Source organism: Pteropus alecto, unplaced genomic scaffold (genome assembly GCF_000325575.1).
Source record: "Pteropus alecto unplaced genomic scaffold, ASM32557v1 scaffold7, whole genome shotgun sequence".
NCBI classification, from domain to species: Eukaryota; Metazoa; Chordata; class Mammalia; order Chiroptera; family Pteropodidae; genus Pteropus; species Pteropus alecto.
This window is the reverse complement of record NW_006494614.1, coordinates 16594938-16618718: the sequence shown is the minus strand read 5'-3', so window position 1 is coordinate 16618718 and position 23781 is coordinate 16594938.

Below are 23781 nucleotides of genomic sequence, written 5' to 3'. Positions count from 1 at the left end.
CATTCCATTCCCCCAGGAATACAGATGCTGTTAAAAACGTGTTAATTGCATTCCCTCTATTTGTTCTCACTGGGATGCTTTTTCTGCTAACTGAATCAAATCTGATCTGATATGGGTAGTTTCATATGTTCACCCTCTCATATTTTGACTATTTAAAGAGTTTCTTAACAGTTCCTTTTCATTCTCCAATCAGCTCTGATAGTATCATAACTTGTAGAAAAATTTTACCACCGCCCTCAGAATAAGTTCAAGTGCCTTAGACTTTTATTAACAGTTGTCAATAGTTGAGCACCAATCTCCTTTTCATGTATGTAGGTATTTTTATCTCATACTTGATTTGTTCATTTATTGACATATTCATTCAACAAAATTTTGGATCGTCTATTTTGTTTTAGACAGTAGACACAGCAGATACAAAAGGCAAAGAAAAAGACATCTTTCTTGTCCCCAAAAGACTTATAGTTAAGTTGGGGAATTTAATAAGTGCTAGAATGAAGATATGCACACAGTACTATGCATTAAATAATTAATGGTTACTTAATTCACTTGGTCCACAAATATTTAAGGAGTGCCTAGGATAATGCAAGCAATGGACAAACACATAAAGTATCTAAGTTAATGAGGAGAATCATGAAAATTTTCTCAGAGATGCTAATGCTTCAGTTTAGTCATTCAGAACTTCCTGAGCACCGAGGCCCTCTGCTATTTGCCTTCCGAATGCTCCTTACAGAACGCACAGTATGTTTTCCGTTCACTCCATTTTCTCATCTGGAATACTTTCTTGTTTTAAAATACCTCTGACCCTTTGAGGCCTAAACCTAAATGTATCTCTTCATCTGCTGTGATTTCCCCTGACCAGGACAAATCCATAACCTTTTTTTTTTTTAATTGACATATAGTTGACATGCAATATTAGTTTTAGGTGTATAACATAGTGATTCAACATTACATACCTTATAAAGTGAACACTATGGTAAGTCTAGTAATTGTCTGTCACCTTACAAATTATTACAATATATTGACTATATTCCCTGTGCTGTACATTAAATCCCTATGACATTTACTTTACAACTGAGAGTTTTTATCTCTTAGTCACCTTCAACTTTGTCTCTCATTTCTCCTCTCCAGCAACTACCAGTTTGTTCTCTGTATCTATGAGTCTTTTTGTTTTGTTTTCTTTGTTTGTTTTTTAGATTTCACACATAGGTGTAATCATACAGTATTTGTCTTTCTCTGTCTGACTTACTTGACTTAGCATGATACTCTTTGGGCCCATCCATGTTGTTGCAAATGGCAAGATTTTATTCTTTTTATGGCAGAGTAATATTCCTTTGTGTGTATATACCATATTTTCTTTGTCCATTCATCTATCAGTGGATACTTAGGTTGTTTCCATACCTTGGGTATTGTAAATCATGCTGCTGTGAACTATAGCTTTATAATATAGTTTGAAATCAGGTAATGTAATGCCTCAAGCTTCGTTCTTCTTTCTCAAGATTGCTTTGGCAATTCAGAGTCCTTTGTGGTTCCATACAAATTTTAGAATTACTGACTCTAAGTTTATAAAATGTGCCGTTGGTATTTTAATGGAGATTGCATTGAATCTGTAGATGGCTTTAAGCATTATGGACACTTTAACAATGTTTATGCTTTCAATCCATGAGTATGGTATATACTTTCATTTATTTGCGTCATCTTCGATTTCTTTCATCAATGTCTTATGGTTTTCAGAGTACAGATTTTCCACTGCCTTGGTAATATTTATTCCTAGGTATTTCATTATTTTTGATGCAATTATAAATGGGATTGTTTTCTTAATTTCTCTTTCCGATTGTTCATTATTAGTGTATAGAAACACTACTGATTTCTGTATAATTTGTATGCTGCAACTTTACTGAATTCATTTATTAGTTATAATAGTTTTGTTTTTGTTTTTGTTTTTTTGGTGGAGTCTTTAGGGTTTCCCATATACAGTGTCATTTCATCTGGAAATCGTGAATTTTACTTCTTTCTTTCCAACTTGGATGACTTTTATTTTATGTTTGGTATGGTTAGGACTTCTAATACTATGTTGAATAAAAGAGAAGAGTTGACATTCATGCTTTGTTTCTAATCTTAGATAAAAAGCTTTCAGCATTTTAGCATTGAGTATGATGTTAACTATGAGTTTGTCATACATGTCCTTTATTATGTTGTGGTATGTTCCTTCTACTTTGTTGAGAATTTTTGTCATAAATGAATGTTGAATTTTGTGAAATGTTTTTTCCTGAATCTATTGAAATAATAATATAGTTTTTATCCTTTGTTTTGTTAATGTGATGTATTATGTGGATCGATTTGCAGATATTGAATTATCCTTGTATCTGTAGAATAAATCCCACTTGATCACGGTGTATGATCCTCTTAATGTATTGTTAACTCACTATTTGCACATGATATGAATTTAGTTTGGTCACATTTTGTTGAGAATTTTTGCATTTGTATTCAGGAATATTGGCCTCTAATTATGTGTATGTTTGTGTGTGTGTCTTTGTCCAGTTTTTGTATCAGGGTAATGATGGCCTCATAGAATGAGTTAGAAGCATTTCTTTCTCTTAAACTTTTTGGAACAGTTTGAGAATGATAGGTATAAATTCTTTAAATGTTTGGTAGAATTCACCTGTGAGGTATTATGGTCCTGGGTTTTTTTATTATTGAAAGATTTTTGCCTACTGATTCAATTTCTTTACTAGTAATTAGTCTGTTTAGATTTTCTGTTTTTTCCTAAGTCAATATTAGAAGAGTATTTGTTTCTAGGGATTTATCCATTTCTTCTAGATTGTCCAATTTGTTGGTATTACTTGTTAGTATTACTCTCTTTGATCCTTTACATGTCTTTAGTGTCAGTTATAACTTCTCTTTCATTTCTAATTTTATTTGGGCCCCTTCTCTATTTTTTCTTGATGAGTTTGACTAAAAGTTTATTGACTTTTGTTTATCTTTTCAAAGATCCAGCTCTTAGTTTTATTGATCTCCTCTATTATATTTTCACTTCTATTTATTTCTGCTCTGTTCATTATTTCCTTCCTTCTACTAACTTTGGGCTTTTTTTTTTTTTCTAGTTTCTTTAGGTTTAAGGCTAGATTGTTTATTTTAATTTTAATTTTTTTTGGTTATTTCTTGAAGTAGGCCTGTATTGCAATAAATTTCCCTCTTAGAATTGCTTTGATGCATCCCATAAATTGTGTAAAGTTGTGTTTTCATTATCATCTGTCTCAACATAATTTTTGACTTTCTCTTTGATTTCTTCACTGACCTAGCCGTTGTTTAGTAGCATGTTGTTCAGGCTCTACACATTTGTGGTTTTTAGTTTTTTCCTTGTAATAGATTTTGTTTCATACCATAGTGATCACAGAGAATGCTTGATATAATTTCAATCTTCTTCAGTTTATTGAGCCTTGTTTTGTAGACTGAGATGTGATCTATCCTGGTGAATGCTATACATGCCCTTGAAAAAAATGTGTATTCTTTCATACACATTTGAATGTTCCGTATATATCTATTAATCTATCTGATTTAATGTGTCATGTAAAGCCAATCTTTCCTTTGTCTTTATGATCTATCCATTGATATAAGTGGATTGTCAATGTCTACTGTTATTGTTACACTTTCAATCTCTCCTTTTCTTATATTTCCTTTATATAAAAGCTATATACTTCTATGTTGGTCATGTAGATGTTTACAATTGTTATATCCTCATGTTGGATTGACCCACTTCTCATTATATAATATCCTTTGTCTCTTGTTAGTCTTTATTTCAAAGTCTATTTTGTCTGATATAAGTATTGCTACCTCAGCTTTTTGTTTCTGTTTGTATGGAATATCTTTTTCCATTCATTCACTTTTGGTCTGTGTGTGTCTAGATATGAAGCAAGTGTCTTATAAGCAGCATATATCTGGTTCTTGTTTTTTCATCCAATTAGTCACTCTATCTTTTGATTGAAGCACTTAGTCCATTTACATTTAAGATACTAATCGATCGGTATGTACTTATTGCCATTTTGTTAATTGTTCCATGTTTGTTTTTGTAGTTCTCTGTTCCTTCCTTCTTCTCTGGCTCTCTTCCCTTGTGATTTGTTAACTTTTTTAGTGGTATGTTTAGATTCCATTCTCTTTATTTTTTGTATATCTATCTTAGGGTTTTGGTTTGTGATTTCCATGAAATTCATTTATAACAGCTTATGTATGTAGGATCTAGGTTGACAGTCACTTAAGTTTGTATGCATTCTAAAGGCACATTTTTACTTCTCACCTCCAATGTTTTAGATGTCATATTTGACATCTTTGTGTGTGTGTGTGTGTGTGTGTTTCTCTTAACTAATTATTGTAGATATAAATGGATATACATGATTTTACTACTTTTTCTTTTTAACCTTTATACTAACTTTATAAGTGGTTCGTCCAACTACCTTTACCAAATGTTTTTTTGTCTTATTTAGTTTTGGTGCTTCTTTTCTGCTTAAAGAAGTTTCTTTAATATTTCTTGTAATGCCAGTTTAGCGGTGGTGAAGTCCTTTAACTTTTCTTGTCTGGGAAACTCTTCGTCTCACCTTTAATATTGAATGATAACCTTGCCTGGTAGAGCATTCTTGATTGTAGTTTTTTCCTTTCATCACTTTGAATATATCGTGCCATGCCCTTCTGTCCAGCAAACTTTCTGCTGGAAATCAGCTCATAGTATTATGGGGGTCCCCTTGTACATAACCAGTTGTTTCTCTCTTGCTCTTTATGTTTAACTTTTGTTATTTTAATTATGATGCATTTTGTTGTGGGTCTCTTTAGGTTCATCTTGTTTAGTCCTCTATGCTTCCTGGACTTGGAAGTCTGTTTCTTTCTCCAGGTTAGGGAAGGTTTCAGCCATTATTTCATCAAATAGATTTTTTTGTCTCTTTCTCTTTTTGTCTTCTGAAATCTCTATAATGTAAATGTTAGTACACTTGATAGTTACTTAAATTACCTTCATTTTTTTTCTTTTTGCTGTTCTGATTGGGTGATTTCCACTACCCTGTCTTCCAGATCACCAGTCCATTCTCCTGATTCCTTCTAAAGTATTGTTCATTTCAATTATTGTAGTCTTCAGCTCTGATTGGTTCTTTTTTATATTTTCTATCTCTATTGACATTCTCACTATATTGATTCATTCTTCTCTCAAGTTCAGTGAGCATCTCTGTGGCCATTACTTTGAATTCTTTATCTGGCAGACTGCTTATCTCTGTTTACTTAGTTATTTTTCTGGAGTTTTGTCTTTTTTTTTTTTTTTTTTTCTTATTTGGAACATATTGATTTATCTCCTCATTTTGCCTAAGTCTCTGTGTTTGTTTCTATATATTAAGTAGATCAGATATGTCTCCTAGTCTTGAAAGAGTGGTCTTATGTAGAAGGTGTCCTGTGGACTCAGCATCACAATTCCTTCAGTCACCAGAACCAGGTGATACAGAGGTGTCCCCTGTGTGAGCTGTGTGCACTCCGCTGTTGTGGCTGAGATACAACTATTGCAGGTACATTGGGGGGCTTCATTACCTTTCTGAACTCCTACAGTATGCTGTGCTTTTCTTGTGGCACCACTTTTAATTTATTTTAATAAATATTTAAAGTAACAAAAACAATTTAAATTAGGCATATTTAGAGTAAAAAGTGAAGACCATCTTTATCCTGAATTTACTTATATCTCATTTCTGTCTCCAGAACATACCGTTGGTAATTTGGTATGTGTCTACTCAGAACTTTCTCTTGGCATGTACACACACTTGTGCACATGTGAGCACATACATACACATGTAATAGAGGTTAATGTTTTTCATGATAAAATCATACTCTGCATTGTTTTGGAATTACTTGGATGGTTGTCCCTGTCAGTGCATAAAAATGGAATTTCTTTTCACCATAGTACTTAGATGGCCATTTATTTTCTGACATTCTATTGTTTAAAAAAAAATCTGTCCTGCACATTTAAATATATGTAAGTATTTCTATGGATAAATTTATAGATGTGAAATTCCTGTATCAGAGTGTACATACTTAAAAAGTTAGTAAATTCTGCCAAATTGTCCTTCAAACAGACTATTCCACTTTAAACCTCCACAAATTTTCCTGAGACCCTCATTTGATGTAATTTTTCACATGTTTGATCTCCCTTAGTCCATGAAAACATAATCTCTTTGGGACAGGAACTATGCCCTTTATGTTCTAGCACAGAGCAGTATTTGGCGCATAATATAGGCTTGATAAATACTTGTGGAAACAAAATGAACTGTATAGATGTAAAATATCAGGTTTCTTCTGAAGGCAAGGAAGGGGCTTGGCTATCTGGTCTTTGTGGAAGATCTCTCATCTGGTCCCCATAGATTAAGATCCTATTTCTAGTCCCCAACTAAGTGTTTGGTTTTTATTAATGGCACAATCTAGTTAGAAATGTTCTTATAATGAAATGGCACAATCTAATTAGAAATGTTCTTATAATGAAGATCTTAAATAAGATTTTCTGAGGAGTTAACAGAAAATTCTGAAGTAAAGTCCCTTGATTGGGGCTAGAGAATAAATAATAAAAAGGCCTGGAGCTCTAAGTTCTCCTCTTGGCATTGCCAGGATATGGCAAGTAGTCTCACGTGTACAAAAAGAACATGGAGTGACAGTTCTGCCAAACAACCAAGAAGCCTGAACAGGAACTAGCACATGATGCCTAACTGCTTTACATTACAACACTTTGATAGACGGCCTGGGTTAAACCCCAATACATTGACCTTAGGCATGCTACTTACTCTTTTTGAAAGTCCCTTTGCTCTTTTGTAAAATGGGAGACCAATTCTACTGGGTTATTGAAAGAATTAAGAATGACCAGGCAAAAGGAACTAGCACAATGCCCACTAAATAGTGAGAGCCTTCTAGCAGTGAGCAGAGCACAGAAAAGGATTGCCTCTGCTGACTGCACAGGGTTCACTTAGGGACATTGTTTTTGAAGACCTAATTTTTGATAGTTGATTGGTCCATTTTATGCATGAGTTTCAAAGCCACCTCCTTAGAAAGATCCAGAAACCCAATATAACTACTCAGTTTTTATATATGTTAGTTTCTCTACAATAGTGAAGAAAAAAGTTTAGTTTTTGTCTCAAAAATCCCATGCGGATGTCATGCCCAAAGAAATTAAAAAGAGCAGATGTAGCGATTGGGATGTATAATGGCAATCTGTGTTCTAGATGGGTAGTCACATATCAGGAGATTCTGTGACCATGAACCATTTATGAGCCTTCTGGAAGAAAGTAGTAGTAAGCACTGAGATTCAGCTTGAATTTCTTATTTAAGCCATTTCCAAAGAATGTAAAATGGCACAGTGGAGACTGCCAAAGCAAAGGGTATGTGAATGTCATCAAAACATTAACATGATATCTTCTTTTGCTGTGTGTCACTTTCATTCGTGGTACTGCTTCCATGGTTTCTTCTCATTTCCATTTGGCGAAGTCCCCTTAGTCATTTAATGCCCATTGCAATGCCTTCTCATATGCTTTATAGCATTCTTCCTGTGTGGTATTATTTATATTATGGTTTCCTGTTGATTTGTCTGTTCCCCCCACCCTCAAAAACCATAAACAACTCAAAGATATGATTTTCATTTTTGAGTGCCCTGAGATTTATACAGTGCCTTTTACTAATTACTTCTCCAGTAATACTTTTTGAAGAATAAATAAATGAAAATAAGGAGAAATGTGGCCTCAGTAATGGGGGGATGGATTCATAGCTAGTAAAAGGATTCTTTAAATGAATGTTGAAGATGTTTAAGACCCATTTCTTTTATAATTTTCAGAAGTTAAAAGATGGCCCTCTTATAAATTGAGAATAAACATGTATCAAGAATTTTATTCAACTCACTAATTAATGATGTAACCAGCAAAATAGTAAACCTGATTCTAAGGCGATTTAAGGAATTGGGATTATGTAATCTTTTTAAGATTCTTATTACCTTTAACCTTTGGAATGTGTTTTTCTGCTGGATAGAAATCATTTGCTTTTCTGCTGGGTACAAATATACAAGTAAATGGAATATCACAGAACTGTAAAAATAGTAAAAAGCAGCAAAGGTAAATAATGGTATATTTTCCTAAAAAATGAAATAATCCATGGATAGATTTGATAAACAATGACCCAGGATGCATTTAAAGGACATGCAGTCATCCTCTTGACCTTATTTACAGATTGCAGGTAGTTTTTCTATCCCAATGGTCAACTCTTTTTACTCTATGCTACTTTTCTGGAACAATTTCTTCTGTACCTATGTCAGTGATTTTCTGATTACAACTTCAATTCAGGTCTTTCTTCTCAACTCCAAACTTACTTTTTAAACTCTCTCCTGACTAGCTGTGTGACTCCAGGAAGATTACTTAACCTTTTGGTGCCTCTCTTGCCTCCTCTCTAAAATGGTATTAAAGCAGTACTTATCACATAGGATTACTTTAAAGAGTAAATTAATTCATATGTACAAAGTGTTTTGAACAGTGCTTGACATGTAATATGAGTGCTTGCTGTTACTATTCTCAACATTTCTTTTTGGATGTCTCAATGGTACTCAAAGACTGCATGTCTGAAATCAAACTTATCTCATTCCCTCCCCAAACCTACTCTGCCTACAATGTTCCCTGTCACAATCATGAGCACCATCATTCATATAGTTATAAAAATGAGACACTAAGGGCCATCCTTTATACCTCTTCTCCTTATTCTTGATATCTAGGCTATCAATAAGTCCTGTCTATTTTATTCCTAAGGATCTCTTGACTCCATCAACTAATCTACATCTACATCTCTGCTGCTGGCACCCTAGTCCAAACTGCTTTTATCTATTGCCTGAATTTCTACACTAGCCTCCTGAATGATCTCCCCATAAATTCTCTTGCCTCTCTCTAAACCACTCTCTTCACTGAGAATGAAGATCTTACTATGCTAATTCCCTGCTTTGAAATTTTCAAAGCTTTCTACTGCTCTCTCAATAAAGATCCAACTTCTAAACTGGCCCTTGTCTCATGCCACTCTCTTTGGTATCTGTGCTCCAGCGATACTGGACTCCATTCGTTTTCTGAGGTAAAATCTCAAAAAATTAAAAATAGAACTACCATATAATCCAGCAGTCCCGTTCCTGGGAGGCTCATGATTGTGACAGGGAACATTGTAGGCAGAGTAGGTTTGGGGAGGGAATGAGATAAGTTTGATTTCAGACATGCAGTCTTTGAGTACCATTGAGACATCCAAAAAGAGATGTTGAGAATAGTAACAGCAAGCAGATGACAACTAACTTCCCCTCCAACTCTATGTTTTTGGGGTTCAATGAATTTGTGGTGGTGGAACCATACATGGCTGAACCTGATGTAAAAGAATTGGATTACTGTTCAGCAAATAGTCACTCAACTCCCTTTCCTTCTCAGGATAGAGTATAATTCCTTAGCCCCAATAACTTTATGCTTGGTCATATGACTTGCTTTGGCCAATGAAATGGAGGGTGTGGCTTAAGTAGAGTCTTTTAATGTACTTGCTCAATTCAGCTTGGCTCTTGAGTCCCTGCGATCCATTATGAGATGCTCCCAGTAGCCACAGCCCCTTTAGCCTAGACCTTAGAATCAACACCAGTGGTACAGGTGTAAAGCCAGCCCACAGCTAAGCCCAGCTGGCCCCAGCTTAGATCAGCAGACTCCAGCCAATCCCCAGATCTATGAGTGTGAAAATAAATGCTTCTTATCATAAGCCACTGACCTGGGTGTGAGGTTGTTATTATGCAGCATTCTTATGACAAAAGTTGGTTCTCTCTAAACTGAGACACTCCCAACTTATGATATTGGGCCCTTTATAGGTAGTGGTTCTCCTTATCATTCTCTTTCCTTGGGATTCCACCTTGTATGATTGTATGCAGGAAAGAGAAGGGAGTGAGTGTCTGACAGTTGACATGCTGGCCCTGTTTACACTGTAACATAGCCTTGAGGAACTATTTCTTCCTCTATGTCCTTGACACAGCAGGAGAGACTGTGCTATAGTCCCCTGGTGTGTCCTCCTTTTTGTGGTCTCCTGGTAGTTCGCCTTATGTTATTCTTGCTCTGTCCTTACTGAAGTAATCATACTTGTGCAAATCTACCAGAATAAGGAAGGTGCATCTTCCTTTTGGGGCCCCAAGTTTTAGTCCATGTTATATTGTTCTCTGAGGAACTCATTCAGGAAGGTTTAAACAGGAAGGCAAAATCCACTTCTACCCTCATTCTACCTTCTGAAGAAGTGGAAATTAGCTTGGGCTTCCAAGAGCCAGAGCTGAGCATGAAATTACTTGTACCAGTTTCTTCGGTAACCTTTTCATTTCTGGGTTCCATGTGGTATATGAAAGCAGGAGAGCGGAAAAAGGATGGGTGTGAAAGATAATACAAGAAACATTTCCTATACATTCGGAGAGAAGGAACAACAGTAACCCTCAGATCTATAGGAATCCAGCCTGTTTTTTAGCCCTGCCTGTCTGATTTTTCCTCTGAGGCCCCAGGATGCTAAGATACTTCAACAAAATAGACAAGATTATACTTCCATGAGTAAATAAGCATGTAAGCTATTGGGAAAGGAAGGAGAGAGCAATCTGTGTGTATAAGGAGGATAGGAAAGAAAGATGAGAGAAATAACGTGTGTCAGAAACCATACCAGGTATTTGACATATGGTACCTCACAGTTCTCACAGTAGTCCTTTATTAACCTTCCTGATACATAAATAAGGAAACTGAGATAAAGAGAAGTCCAGTAACTTGCTCGAGATTCCACAGCTAGTTATTTGGAGAGTTGGGAGAAGAATCCAGATAGAACTATGATTAGAACTCAGATCTATCTTCAGAAAGTGGAAGGAAAAATGAATATCATTGAGACTCAACCCTACATATAGAGATGTTCAAATGTTGCATGATCTAAGAGACGAAAAAATTTAAAAAGCACTTTATTCCAAAATGGATCCTTCATTGACTCACCTTGAAGCCTAGATTTCTGCTATTACATTTCTCTTTCATTGGACTAAATCCATGTTTGTCCAACCAGATTATGCATGGCCTGGCAGGTATGTGGTGGTGTGTCTGAAGATAGTTGCAGGAAAATCATGGTATGTTGTTCAAGATCAGTAGCTTCATGCCAAAATCTGAGAGAAAAGTTATATCAAAACAAACATTAATGTTTTATAAAATGCAAATTTGAACTGAGTTTTAAAGCTAAAATGTGAGAAATTCCATGCTACAATCCCAGAACTCCAAGCATATGAATTCTTTCTGTGGTAGGGGCCACTTTGTTGGAAAAGTTTGAGAAGTGCTAGCTGAAGGCACCCTGTCCCAAGGAAGCCTCTGAGAAAATGAAAACATGTTGACGGGCAGTGGTGAGGGAATATTTACATTCCCTGCCAAATATGAGCACTTGAGGACAGACAAATTTATTAGTTTAGATCCACCCAGCACAGAGGAAATACCTGAAATAATGAGATCCCAGAAGCATAAGTTTGATTGAATTCTGGGAGCATGTAGATCATTTCTGCTGAGCAACAGTGAGAGAGAAAGTGTCTCAGTGAGACATCAAAATATTATTTGTAAGGGGTGGGGTTACTAAAGAGGTCATTTTTTTTTTGTCCATGGACAATTTATTCTCAGCTCATACCCCTTGTTAGAGAACCTTCCTAGGCTCCTTTTGCAGTGAGAATCATAGAGACACGGTAAATGGGGGAGCAAACCACATGACAACCTTCCCTCCCCAGTAACGGCTGACTTAGCTATAGGCAGATACTAGACTCAAGACAATGCATTTGGAATGTATTTGTGCACACACAAAAAAGCCAGAAATTCTTTTATCCAGGAATATAGAAGTCAGGGTTAAAGATCTGACTTTAGTCAATGTGAACTGAAGATGATATTAAAGCTAGAGATAATGGTGGCCACATGCATGCTAACACAGAGGAAGCCAGTCTGCCAAAAGCAAAAAAGGCAAAACCAGATGTGCAGAGAGGAGCAATCAAGAGAACATACAGCTCTGGAGAGAGAAAAACAGAGACTTCAATTTCTGAGTTTTGGCCTCTCACGAAGCCCGGCTGTTTTGGGAACTACCTCCACTCCTTATCTACAAATTCTCCTCTTTGCTTAAGCCGGTGAAAGTGGGTTTTATTCTTTGCCACTAAAGTTCTCTGGCAAAGACAGAGGGATGTAATCAAAAACCAATTCTACCTAGGTGAAGAGTAACCATGTCATTGATCATCCCAACTGGGACATTTTGGGTGCTGTTAATAATTATACCGACACAACAGGAAAACCAAGATGTATAGCTATCTTTCCTATGTGGTCAAGAAAGGAAATGAGATGTTCCCTGCTTATGTTTCCTAGGCACTGTTAGCTGCTTAAATCTAGGCTATCTCATCTGATTTCACAACAATCTTTTCAGGCTTGACCGCTATCAAACCAGGAACTAGAGCTTGAGAGATTCAACACATAGGAAACTGGTAGAAGAACCAGGACTGGAAGCCAGGTCTACGTGACCACAGGTTCTGTGCCCTTCTCACTAGGCTTTCTTTCTCTGAAACGGTTTTGCCTAGGCTCAAGTTATACCAGCCCATAGTCCTCGCATCAGCATTCTGGGGTGTTTGAGACCAATGATCAGTGAAGAGAAACATGCAATCACACTAATCTCTCAGAAAACTCACACCCACCCTATTGACACAAGGACAATGTCTAGCCTCATTTTTACTTGAAATGCCTTTCAGCTGAAAAAGCACAATGCAACAAAATCTCCACTAGCAAAGAAGGAAATTGAAGCAATTTTGAGACAATTCAGGAGAATCTTCATTTTTACCTGACTTATCTGAGCAGTGAAGGACACAAAAGATTAGGGGTCAGAATTTCTCAGATAATTGCTTGTTTTCCAGGTCTAGCAGCTTAAACGCTCAGACTGTCTTTTCTGAGCAAGTATTGTCCTCATCACACAGTGAACACGTACCAATTTCTAGGTAAGAGCTGTGTAGCAAAAGAAAGAGGTGATGGGAGAGTAGAACCTGATATTCTGATTAAGACTCAGGTGAAAAAGTCTCTCCATTAAAATTCTAATTTGATCCCAGTTTTCTTTGTACTGAAATGCCAAATATAACGGAAAGTAATTAGTTCCAAGTTCTATATCCCTTTTCTTATCAGGCACTTCTAGCCCCCAGGACTAATCCAGTCACCATCAAGCAATTACCTAATGATCGGGGCTCTCGGGATTTGCTGACCATTGTGGGGAGTGTGCCAGGTTCTTTCTGAGTCAGAAAAAGGCATCGATTACTGCCAACCGCACCCACCTGTTTATCCTTGGTAAGGGATAAATGGCCAGGATAGTAATTACATCTTAATTCAAGGCGACATGACCTAGATAGGTGGCAAGCTTTCTTACCACGTTGATATAGCTTGAAGAAGAGGCTCCAGGACAGGATGAGAAGCTGGGCTTTATTCCATTAGAGTTCCAGCTGTTTTTTCTGACACTACTTTTAGAACCACAAATGAATCTGCTCTCGTGTGATTTGCTCACAGCCTGTGTTCCCATTGTGATCTTCGACCTTGTGAAAAGGTGAAAGGGTGATGAAAGAATTTAGAAGAAAGACCTAGTTGGACAGAGGAGTACAATTTGGATGGAGGTACTATTAATAGCCATACAGTATTTCACATTTCAAGGTCCAAGATCCAACCTTGTAAATTACGATCCTGATCACCTGTGGCTGAGACCATTGTAAAAAACATTGTTGGCATTTCACAAGTTATTTGGAAGCCAGAAAAACGTTTGGCACAAAGCAAACCTTATTGAATCTTGTAAAATGTAAATGTGAATTTTTTTACTGCAATAATTTAATTGAAAAAATCTCTTTAAAGAAAAGAAGGAACATAAGCATGATTGTTTTTGAAGAACTTTATGGACTATTTATTGAAGCACTCTTGGTGCCGTGTCACAGCTATACAGCATTTTACTGGCTTTTTCTCATGCATACAGCGTTCTATCACCGAAGTTAAGAGATCTCACAGTTTCTATTTTGATTGATTTGAATTCTTGAGACGTATTCAAGTGCTCATTATTTCCCTTCCTCTTTCCCCACCCAACTCCCAACTGAGAAAAACGATTTTTTTAAATTACCCAAATGCATACCCCAGTGCATATATGAACACAGTGTCTTTTAGTGGTCTGCACTTAAGAAAACTATTAATCTACAGATGAATAGCTCCAGTTGGTGCTAAATAACCAGACAGTGTATTCACTTTAGCACCACACAAAATAGTTAAATGAGGAATAGGATAATATAAAACAGCAGTTGAACACAGAGGTTAGTAAATATAAAGCAACTCGTAACTGGAAAACAAATCCTATCACCTGATATGATTATTCGTTATTATCTTAGCAATATTTTTACTCTCTCAATTCACTTATTTATATTTTATGGGCCTCAAATTTTAAAAAAAGTATCTTTTTATGTAAAATCCAATAATGGCTTTCATACAGACTAATTAAATAGTTTTTCTTGAGAATTTTGAAATTTATTTTCTTGAAAAATTTTTTTAACCTAGTTTTTCTTCCTGGTGGTCAGAATGCAAATGTTATAGAAATGTTTTTCTGTTGTTCCAGTTTTCTACCCTAATATCGACTTTGACCTTTAAGCTGAATAAAGATCATATTAACAGAGATCACTTCTTTAAAAAGAAGAGCATTTTATTTATTAGTGATAATAATATAGTTCTATAATGGTATCAATTGCCCTGGAGTGTCTATATTTTATTTTGAAATTGTGCAGTGATTGCCTAAAAGTATGGTGTCGTTGCATTTTTTTGGATCTTAATACTTTTAATTCTTATTCGTTTAATTCAGTATTTCCCCACTTTGCCTCAAATTTAAAATTTGGCTATAGTACTGAAATGATTATTTGTTGGGAGAAGAGGGAGAAAGGGAAAAAGGAATAGAACAAAACTGTGATTATAAATATCTTATATAGTTATGTTAGGAATTAAAGACAGGCTCAAGTTGAGGTTGAAGAGTTTTAACAGCAGTCTTTTTAAGTTTATTGCAGCGTTTGGACTGTCAATTTGTCAACCTATTTCTACCCTGATCTTTCTTCAGCCATTAACAACCAGCCAGCAACTCATTATTACCCTGTGAAATTTAGCCAAGCAGGTATGGTTATCTTCAACTCCTTTTAAAAGAATCATGACTAAAAAAAATAAATAAGTAAAATACTTTACAAATCTTTTGAAAAACACAGTTTGTCAAAAAAATTGGCTGACATTTCTGTCCTATTAGATCCCTGGTATTAGACACAGACCTCTATTAAAATCTAAGAATGCAGTCAGCTCTCCAAGCACCGTCCATTTCTGCAGCTGTGGTTTGGCAAACGCCCTGGAGATTCTGTAGTCCAGAAGGCCACATGTCCTGAGCAGGTACTTTCTTCCTTAACAGCAGCTATATAACACCACACTACCCATCACACAGAGGCCTGAATTCGGCCTTCTTGCTTCGCTCAGACATATTGTCTAATGTGGTCATTGTACCCCAGGGAACCAAAGATCAACGTCTCACTCATTAAAATACTGCTCCATAAAACACCACCTCCATTTTGCTGGCCAGGCACATGCTTAACTTCTCTGGGCTAGAAAGTTCTCTGGGCTGGGAAGTTGCTAAGAAAAAACAGAGCCAGTAGCTGCAAGCTCCAGGTTCCAAGGTTTCTAAGAACGAATGTTTGAAAGCATGGCACATTTTCTGCCTCACTGGTTTCTTTTTTTTTTTAATGCATATTTTAAGTCAGACAAAGTAATTTTCAACCAAGATGGGGTTATATTATTCATGAGAAAGCAGATACAACCAAACTTTGAAATTCAATAAGAAAATGCAACTTGAGTTCTAAGTCAAAAAACTCTAGATGCCTCCAGTAAGCTTCATTGGGAGCTTGGGTGTGAGGAGCTAGAGAGTTGATCAAGCTCAGGGAGGGATAGGAAGGGGTTTACAGTAGGGGCCAGGATGGACAAGGCTTGTCCAGCCAAGGACAGATGCCAAGGGTGCCTCTGGGAAAGGATGGCCCAAGTTCTAGACTCTTCAAGGTGAATTCAGAGCCTCAGGGAAGAAATGATGTAAATGTCAACAGCTGGCTTCCTAAACACAGGTCAAGGAGGGTCATGTACACAGATGCACAGGCCTTTGAGAGTTAGAAGGTGCTTCTTTATGCTCCAGACAAGGAAATTGAGGTCCGGGAAGGACAGCTTCTTTTATCAGAATCAATTGCATGATGGGGGGAGTAAGAAAGCAAACAGGGTAGAGGTAGGCTGAGATTTTTTAAAAAATCTATTTTTCACATGTTTGACAGCATCTGCTCAGGTTCATTGGCCTTTTTGTGTCCTACATATGATATATTCCAGTGTGCAAATATTATTATACACTGTGAGAACCAAACATCTTAATCTGGGCCTTCACAGTGCACAGCAGCATACCATACGTAGGGAGTAAAATACACTGCTTCCCTGAAGACATTAGGAAAAGCACATTTGTCCTGAAGCTGTTCAAATAGCTCTTCGGAACAGCAAGTTCAAATTGCTATTCTGCCTTGACCACTATGGTTCAGTAGAGGGGAAAAAAAAATTGAAAAAACAAAACAAAAGTATCTCAAACCTGATATTCGAAAATAGACTCTTGAGGACAACATTTACCTGATTCAAAAGACAATCCACAGTAGAGTCATTCACTTATAAACAAGGCCCAAAACAGTTAAAGAAGTCAGCAGTGTTGTATTAAGGATTTACTAAAACAGCAGGTTTAAAAGTCATAGAAGGGTTGGGAAACTGTCATCTGTCTAGCCTACTTCCCCAGTAACAGCAGGCACAGGCAAAGAAGTGTCTAATTCTCGGGTAGGATTATTTTTAAATGTAGTTTGGATTCAGAGACCAAACAAGCACTGGGGAATTCTTTCTTCAATCAGTTCTGCAAAAGTGAGCAGAGGTCTGTGGTGGTGGTTATAACCTACACACTGGACTTCGTCTTAGCCTCTAGGGTGCACAGTGACTCTATAGAAACCAAAAGAAGAGAAATTTAACCTCCTTCTGAATGATTAAAAAAAAAACTATTAAATATTATAACCTAAGAGATTTTCTTACATGAATGACTAATATCTCTTGGTATTTCCAGGCTAACAGCTCATTCAACTGCTATACACTCTAGATACACCAAAGTCAGCATGTTGCAAAGGAGAGAGAGAGTGGAGGTTCAAGTCACCCTGCCATATTCTCCCCTCAGTGTGAAGGTTAATCTCTTCTTTGACCTCTACAGGTCAGTGTTTTGCCCTGTGATGTCTGTGGAAGGTAGTATAATGGCTTCCCAAAGATATCCAGATCCTAATCCCCAGAACCTATGAGTATGTTACTTTATGTAGCAAAAGAGACTTGGCACATGTGATAAAGTTAAGGATTTTTTTTGACGGGGAGATTATTCTGGATTATCCGAGTGGGCCTGGTTTAAACACAAGGGCCTTTATAAGGAATAGTGGGAGGTAGGAGAGTCACAGAAAGCCATGTGACAATGGAAGTAGAGATCAGAGAGATGTGATTACTGGCTTAGAAGGTGGAAGAGGGCCACAAACCAGGGAATGTGGGCAGCTTCTAGAAGCTCAAAAAACATGGAAATGGATTATCCCCTAGAGCTTCTAGAAGGACTGTGGCCATGCCAATATCTTGACCTTAGTCCACAAAATCCAATTTTTGACTTCTGACTTCTAGAACTATAAGAGGAAAAAAAATTGTGTTGTTTTAAGCCACTAAGCTTAATTTGTAATTTGTAACAGCAGCCATGGAAAACTAATTCAATGCTTCACCACATATCTGTGAACAAAGACAATTGTAGAATTTTTCTCAGCACCACCGCAGCCATGGAAAACTAATTCAATGCTTCACCACATACATATCTGTGAACAAAGACAATTGTAAAATTTTTCTCAGCACCACCAGTGGTTGGTGCTTGGAAGTTCCAGTTCTAAAGGTGCTAGGGAATTGCACACTGACTGAGACTTCATTCAGAGCCCAGGATGCAGCCATTTTCTCCTGAGCTGCAATACTTTTGGCTTGGATTCTGTGGGGCACTCTGCTTCTGAAACCGTGGCACTCAAGAGTTGCACAAATGAGTTTGCAGTCCTAATTTCCTCGCACTGTACTCCTAACTCTCAGGTATCAGTGGTATCAGAGCTCATGGTATGCTGTGTGCAATTTCTTCTTTGTCAAAGTGGACCCGAGAACATTTCTTGGTGCCATAATCTGGGATTTGAGTCAGTATTGGTGGTATTTGCCATGATGATATTCTGAACGTGGTGACAGACCACATTATCCACACAAATTGTCACTGAATTTTTGCTGAGTTTTTCCTCAGATAGAAGATCCAGTGAAATAGTTCTCATGTTCACTTTGATCGAGCTATCTTTCTTGGCAAGATAAAGAACAAACCAGGCTCTTTGGCTTTTCCTTGTAGAATGTGTCCCACTCTAAAGATTATGGTTCTTTCTCATTCTTTTATGATATTTACGTACATTCGTATCCACATGGGGAAAGTTATGACTGGTTAAAATCTACCTGCAAGATTCCAGACTATAGTGGGCTCTTCTTAAGAGAGTTGGGGGAAGCTAGATTTGAATATCCTCAGTATGACACTGTCAGCCAGAAATAAGAGCTCAAGTCATTGTTCTCACTTCGCAAGAGCTATAGCCACTGAAGAACTCGTTGACATTTTTTAAAGCTCTCTGAGTGATTCTAACATGCAGCAAATCATCATTCCAAGTGCTCTCTGCTTTAAGAGTTTTACAATAATTACATATTTTAATCCTTGCAACATTTCTATGAGTTAAGTATCATTACTATCCCCATTTCACTGAAGAAGAAAGCAAAGCATGAGAAGGTCATATAATTTGCCCAAGGTCACATAATAAGCAAAGGACAAAGCTAAGATTCAAACTCAGATTCCAGGATCCTGAAACACATGGTTTCCCTATTGCTTTGTGCAGAGTTGAATACTAAGCATGCAGCAGAATCCTATTACTCCACAAATGCTTATTGAATGAGTAAATGAACAAATAAGTTAATGACACCTATTTGTGAAAATAGGCTTTCAGTTCAAATGGTGATGGATGTGAGTCCAGTATAATTTTTTAATTTACAAGGTGCTTTCACATGCTGTTTTGTTTACACATTCATTTGTGAAATTTTTTCTCTAGACCTTAACTTTTTATTTTAATTCCTAAAACAAGTCTAGAATTAAAAAACAAAATGCTTGAAAATCCATGAAAATTATCACTTTTTGAGTGCTCTTATATTCTATAATTCTTAGATAAGTAAGTTCCAAAATTATGGTTTTATTTTAAGCAGCTGTATTTTGTATATTAAGAAATTCATTTCTAAATAGCCCAGAGCTAAATTAATCTGAAATGATTAAAGTATGTAAATTTGATTTGATCCTATTTTTAAAATACTGATTTCCTAAAAAAGTCTTCACTTTTTATAAGGCTTCACTTACAATGTAGCATAAATATACATTTCATCTTCAGATCTTTAAAACAGCACCAATGTCACCTGCCTGATCATTTACAATAGAGGGAAAAGAATTTGCTTCTCAGTCTATATAAATATAAAACTCCCTTTAATATTAGTGAAAGTAAAGAGACTAGAAATATAAATTTTAATTTTAAATTTAGAGCAATTTGTTATGATGGCATTTTTTTCCTGTAGAAATACAAGAAACTCAGAAGATGCAAAGCTAGTTTTGCTACAAACTGCCTGTGCACTAAAATAAGAATGGAAAGTGGAGAAAAAGTAGAACAATAATTACAAATTACCTCTTACACTGTGCTTGAAGCACTCTCCTGCTCAATAATTTTAGTAAAGGAATCCCCCTAGCCTTTTCCATGATCAGTTTGAACACAATTCAAACATTATACACATTGTTCCTTGGGTTTATACCTTCATGGTTTCAAATGATGTCCAGTATCCTGCCAAGACTTATATTAGTTTACTGTAGTTAAAAATTAGACTTCAAAGCAATTAGAAATACTTGTTTTTCTTGTTTCAAAAAGAAATTCTGTTTATGATCAACCTATCATTATTTTAATTTTTTAATTCAGCAAGTCATTAGTAGAATTATAGACCACTCAGAGATAAAGTTCAAATTAACTTTGTGGTATTTTCTCCAAATTCTCAATTAAATATCTTTATACATTGGTTTCTAGCGTCTATAATGTAGGTTTCTGAGGCACCAGGATATTAATGCAAGGGTTTCTTAGCTTCCTAGATGGCTATTCACTGAATAGCTAAGATGTCACACACATAAATGCGATACCATCTTCTAAATGCATGTGGATGTCAGCGTGATTCATATAACTCCAATTCACTTAAAAGTCTATAGTTAAGTCACTGTAACTACTTTTCATAATGTATCTCCCCAGTCAATAGACAATTGTTTTGGGGTGGGATGATATTATGTAATATTTCTTGAGATTAAAAAGAGGTCTTCGTGATTAAAAATGAGCACAGATACATAATTTGAGAAAATATCCATACCAGTGGTCACCTCTTCTGATAAAAGTATATCAAGACAGCAGGAAGACTGTACTCGATGGCTTGTCAGAAAGTCTATGTGCTTCTCAGCTCATAGTGATAGCCTTGGGCAAATAACTCCAAATATTTCAAGCCTCAATGTATTGCCAGAAAACTTGGAAAATATATATTAAACCTTTTTACATTTGCAGAGCAGAGGGCTAGTGCTCCTTTATAAAAGGACTGTGCACAGACCCAATAATCCACTGCAAAGATGTATATTCTTCCACTGGGCAGTTGTGATCAAATCCTTATGTTTATTGCAAGCAAAGTCTTTCCAGGCATTCCATTTGGGATCTCTCTACACATCTAGAGAAACTGGTAGGGAACAAGACCAGTTTTGAAAGCGGATTGAATATAAGTGAACTGTGTTATTCAGTCAGCCTAGAGCAGGATGGAGGCAGAGGAGAGCCAGGATGTTTCTCGTGTTATAATCAATCTCTCTCCTTGGGATCGCTGTTACCAGTGATGTAAAATTGATATAAAATTTATCAAGAGTCAACAACTCTTTTAAATTATTTGTCATCCTTAGGAGACAGTAGATGAAGAAACTGAGGTTGTAATAAGTTAGGTGACCTTGAGGTCATCGAATTTAACCTCAAAGCTTGTGCTTTAACAAATACTGGTGGCAAGGCCAAGGCCTGGCTAGAGATGTTGGGCAAAATTCTCTCTGTTTCATGCTATTTACACAATAAATGCTTCAGGGCACTCTGGCCAGTATAATTTGGTGGCTCAAGGTGAAGGCTCTGGCGTCACACACAGCTGAATTCAGGTGTTTATTCTGCTACTTGCTAGCAATGTTGTCTTTTGCTATTTACTTAACATATCTAAAACTTGTCACATAAGGTTTTATGATGAAATCACATATTGCTGTCATTCATTCGATGAATTTTAACTGAAAAGGCACTGTCTGCCAGCAATCTGGGTATGGGGGTTAACAACACAGAGCTCTCTCCTCTTGGAGCTCACATTTTGGTTTGAGAGTGTAATATTGTGATTCGTAGTAAGAAATACATTTGGTCTTTATCCAGTTTCTGGCACAGAGCTCCTAAAACTCTTGGAATTTCCTAGGTGGTGAGAGCCAGAAAGGTGTCTTTTGTTATGTTAATGAGATGGCTTTTGAAAAGCACCTAAGAATCTGGGATGGCTGCCATTTCATCCCGGGGTTGAAACGTTCAGTCCCTCCTCCCTCTCTACCTTTGGTGAGAGAAGAGGAGCTGGAGATTTCAATCATCAATTGCCTCTATAATAAAGCCTCCATAAAAACCCAATTGGAAGGGGTTTGGAGAGCTTCCTGTTGGTGAACAGGTTGTGGTGCACCTGGACAGGGCATGGAAGCTCCACATCCCTTCCCGCCTGCCTAGCCCAGTTCATCGCTTCCATCTAGATGTTCATCTGCATTCTTTATCATATCCTTTTACAATAAACTGGTAAACATAAATGTTTCCCTGAGTTCTGTGAGCTGTTCTCAAAAACTATCAAATCCCAGGGGGAGGAGGTCGTGGGAATACTGTTTATAGCCAAATTGGACAGACACTGTGGGTAACCTGGGGTCCTACTACTTGCGATTGGCATCTGAAGTGTGTATGGGAGGCAGTCTTATTCTGCAAGCTCTGAGGCTGTTTCTAGGTAGATAGTGTCAGAATTGAGTTAAATTGCAGGATACCCAGCTAGTGTCACAGAGAATTGCTTGGTGGGAGAAAATCCTCCACACATTTGGTGACTGAAAGTGTCAGAAGTGAAGAGTTCTGTGTAAAAGTAAAGGAAACACACAGGAGGGAAAAACTGTGGTTTTTCCAATATAGGAAGTTGAGGTAACAAAAATAAAACAATATGTAACTCAGCAGTGGTGCATACTATGAAGAAATAGAAGCATGGTTAAGGGAATTAGAAAGATAGAGTGGCAGGGCTGCTATTGTACCTAGGGTTGTAATGTACATTAATGTCATACTCCTAACTTAGGACCCAACATATAGAAAGACTCAATAACAGTTATCTGTTGTTCTCATTCGGCTCCTTATACTGACCCAGGTGTTCAGGCTCCCTAAAAATGGAAGGAATGATTTCCAGGAGGAATGATTTCCTTGTGTGGCATTTCAGATCCTAAGGGAGGAATGTGAGGCAGCGCAAATGGCTCTCCCCTCGGGTGCTCATCTCCTCTGTACAGTTGGGGGTGAGTCTTCCTCTTGCCTCGGTGAGGGAATGCTGAGTAAACATATCTAATTAGTCAAATCTGGAGGAGTTGAAATTGCTTGCTATTAAGCAATGTAAAGGCCTTGCTGTTCTTTCCTGATGGGTGTTTGTCCAGAGTCATTCCTAGATTTGAATCTCTGAAAGCACGTATTGGGTCTCAATTTTTTTTCATTCCCGAAAGCATTGGGCTTCTTTTATAAATTGGTTCACAGGATTCTACAATGTTGGGCCCTCGTGGGTCGCTAAAGTTTTATTTTACCCCCAGGGAAAGTGTTTATTTGCTATTCATTAACATAATGGAGTGGACATCACTTTACTGTCTTTTTCCCAAAAATGATCGTTGGATGACTTTCTGCCAGTGCCTATATAGAAAAGGAGTTTCTCTCACTTAAAAAAGTTATTTAAAAAATCTAGCCCACGCCATAAAACCTCTACTAACCATGAAGTCTCAGCCTTATGAACTTTGATGTTCTCAGATGTGCTTGATTCTAGTATATGGCTGGTTTTATCATTTGCTAGCTTTAGAAATGTACCAAATTATTTCACTTATGAATTATGCTGTCTTTACCTGTGAAACAACACTGTATCATCAATGGAAAAAACTAACTTACCAAGGGCAAAAGAGGCAATAGTTAGAATTCTGAAAGAATCAAAGAATAAAAAACAAAACGAGCTTTGGGCAGGATCTGGCGTCTAGGATGACTGGATGCAGGGGTTGGGATGCTGGCAGGACTCTACCTCACGTCTCTGTTCCTCTCTGAGTACAGTTGACTCTTAAACAACACAGGTTTGAACTGTGCAGGTCCACTTTCATGCAGATTTTTTCAATAAATACTGTAAATGTATTTTCTCTTATGATTTTCTTGATAACCTTTTCTCTAGCTTACTTTATTGCAAGAACACAGTACATAATACTATAACATACAACATATGTATTAATAAACTATTA